General features: G+C 41.2%; 1 long non-coding RNA gene across 1 annotated transcript; it reads right to left on the reverse strand.

Moving 5' to 3' along the window:
• Positions 1–185: 185 nt before the first annotated feature.
• On the reverse strand, positions 186–2,615 carry LOC131402893 (uncharacterized). The gene is made up of 2 exons (XR_009219048.1): positions 2,483–2,615; positions 186–688 (listed from the first exon to the last, which is right to left on the reverse strand). It is a non-coding gene; the product is annotated as an uncharacterized LOC131402893 (long non-coding RNA).
• Between the last annotated feature and the right edge of the window lie 592 nt (positions 2,616–3,207).

Consider the following 3,207-nt stretch of genomic DNA (forward strand, 5'->3'; position numbering starts at 1 on the left):
ATGTTCACACAAAAACTTGTTTGAAAAGATTTATAGCAGCTTTATTCATAGTCAAAAAAGACAAAACTGAAAATAACTCAAATATCCTTCAACTGGTGGATGGATAAACTGTGGTACAGTCACACAATGGATACTACATTCAGCAATAAAACAGAAGGAACTGCTGATACAGGCAACAACATGGATGAACACTCAAATCAATGTATTGTGCTAAATGAAAGAATCCAGACTCAAAAGGCCAAATACTGTAGGATTCCATTTATATGATATTCGAGAAAAGACAAACCATAGGGAAAGACAACAGATCATTAGTCGCCAGGGGTTAAGGGTGGGGGAAGAGATGACTACAAAACAGCAGCTGAAGGGAGTTCTGGGTGCTGGAACTGTTCTGTATCTCAATTTTGGTAGTTGCACAGCTCTATGAATTTGTCAAAACAGTTGTACAAAGAGGAAAACAAATACATCATTTTTCACCCATCAGATTGGCAAAACTTTAAAAATCTGACAATGCTGACCTGACAATTCCCAGGGCAAGGATGACTCAGACACTGTTGGTGGGAATGGAAATTGTTAAAACTTCAGGGGATGATTTGGCTGCAGCTCGTCAAGTTTCAGATGCACGTCAGCCTCTGGCCCAACAATCCACTCACAGGCAGGTGTCCATTCTAGGGAGTCCTCCACACGTGTGCTCAAGGAGACACGCACAAGAATAGTCATTAAACATGCTAGGGGAATCAATTAATTGTGGTTAGTAGTTATTTATAAAAGAAAGGAAAAAATGCATATGGGAAAGAATCAACCCTGCTGGCTACATATATGATTTGAGAAGGTAACTCACTGCTTTGTCTCCTTAATAGTACGTAGCACAGAGAGCACTGTACTAGGAATCCTGAGACAAGCATCTGAGCATTTAGTTCCAACTCTACCACTACGTAGCATTCAGACTATGGACAACTTAACTCGAGAAACCTCACTTTCCATTTCCTGGAAAATGAAGAGGTTAGACTCTACAACCACTAAAATTATTTCCAACTCAACAATTCTATGATTCAATAAGTCAACAACCAAATTTATATTCCAAAGTACCTATGTTGAGAAACTGTTTTTCCCAGACACCCTGAAATCAGAAACTATCAGAGAAATAGGACATCTTAATATATTGATACATAAAATGGTCCAAATTTCTTGGTATGTCTATGATGAGCGTTTTAATCAAGATCGTAACTCAGAAAGAGCGTATAAACAGCTAAACCCACCATATTGACTTGGGTCACCCTCAGGTAAAACTAATATATCCTTTCCCACTTTAACATTCCAAAACAAATTCACCATACTAATGAGTCTATCTTGTCAAGTTCAGGTCTGTCTAGCCAAAAGTCATTCATGTATATGGTAAGATTTTAACAAAGATAAAATGATGAAGGGCTTTTTGTATTTTTGCCTGTTTCATCTATAAAGATCTTACATTATAATTTAATAGCTTCAGCCTGCTACAATAATTTAAAGAGCCTTTTGAATCTTGTAATATGCCATGTCCAACAGGATCTAGTAAAAAAATCAGTAGTTCAGAATCCAAAAAAGCGTATTTAAAAATTTCATTACCGCCAATACTTACACTTCAAAGACACCAATAACCAACATGTCAGTTCTTCCTACTGCAGAATTTAATAGGTTATTAACTTCTGGTATCATCAAAAATCATAATTAGGATGGTATCATTAAAATGTATTTTTTAAATCAGAAATATTAAAACTAATGATTAAACTATTAAACTAAATGATTAACTAAATATTAAAGCTAATGACAACTAACAATCTGTTGTCTTTCCCTATGGTTTATCTTTTCTAGAATATCATATAAATGATATCCTACCGTATTTGACCTTTTGACCTTTCACCTTGTCAGTCAAATCAAAATTTCAAAATTCTTTTTCCTTGGGCTTTCCAAATCTAAACTCTTACATCTAAATGAGTACGGAGACAAAACACACACTACACACTACTTCTAAAATCCTCCTCCTGATCCGATTTTAATTTTAGCACCAACTGCCTAGAAAATCTTTTGGACTGAAACCAAAATTCTGTACAGATTATGTCAATCATCAATTGATCAGTCATCAGTCTATGTTAACAGAAGGTGAGTTATTATTAGGAAGTTACATAATTTGCACCAAAGATTGTTTAAAGCTTCTTTCATTAAATGCAGTTTACAACAATTCACAGGCTTCAAAGTTCGCCTTGCAAATATAGAGTCAATTACCAGAATCCATTAATGCCATTAGGCTTTTCTATAAAAGTGGTCCCAAGGAAGTAGGAACGTTTATTTGTTTAATGAAGGCAATGAGGAGCCCAATAGCCTGAGCCAGAGTTGGGCTCCCACCGCCTGGGGCAGCCTGCCAGGAGCCCCGTCCCCCGCCCCCGACACCGCGCTCCCGCCATCTGCGGCGGCGATCTCCAAACCGAATCCGCCGCCCAGCACCTACCTCAGCGCTGCCTCCTGCCCAGCGCTCCTCCACACTGTAGAAAGGAGAGCTCCCCAGCGCTGAAAATCCTGGAGAAAGGATCCAGAAACCGCCAATTCCCACCACACAAACCCCTGCAGCATCACCTCCGCACCAGGGACCCCGCCACCAGTGCGCGCGCCTGGGGCGCTCCAGCTCGCTGGCGCCTCTGCCGCTATGAGCGCCGGTCTTGCTCATGCGCGGGCCTCCGAGGTTACAATGGGAACCGCTGGGGGCCAGCCGGGAGGGGGTGAGGGGTTGGAGACCGACGTGTCCCTGAGATGGAGAGCAGTGGCGCTCTGCAGCCCTCGACTCTGCTCTCCTTGGATGACCTTCAGCTCCTGGAGAAGATCTGTCTTCCCTTGAGGTGGCTCATCCTGTCCTGAGAAGCACGTGACATGATCTAAAATTTGTTTAAAAAAGGACAATGACATTGTCGGGAGGAGAGGGAGAATCTCCCTCTGCTCTTTTCCTTAAGGTTCTTATGGCTGGCCAAATAATCAACAAGACAGGTTAGCAGGAGAAAATAATACCAAGTTTAATAACATGTATACATGGGAGAAACTCAGAAATGAGCAACTCATCCCTCTGTCTAAGCTGCTTGCTTAAGTATTACAGCTAAAGGCGAGGAACGTGTTGGGGGTGGGTAGTGGCCTGGGACTTCAGAGGGCAGGAGAACAATTCTTTTCAGGGTCATCTATAGATAA

Source organism: Diceros bicornis, unplaced genomic scaffold, assembly GCF_020826845.1.
Source record: "Diceros bicornis minor isolate mBicDic1 unplaced genomic scaffold, mDicBic1.mat.cur scaffold_326_ctg1, whole genome shotgun sequence".
Classification (NCBI taxonomy): Eukaryota; Metazoa; Chordata; class Mammalia; order Perissodactyla; family Rhinocerotidae; genus Diceros; species Diceros bicornis.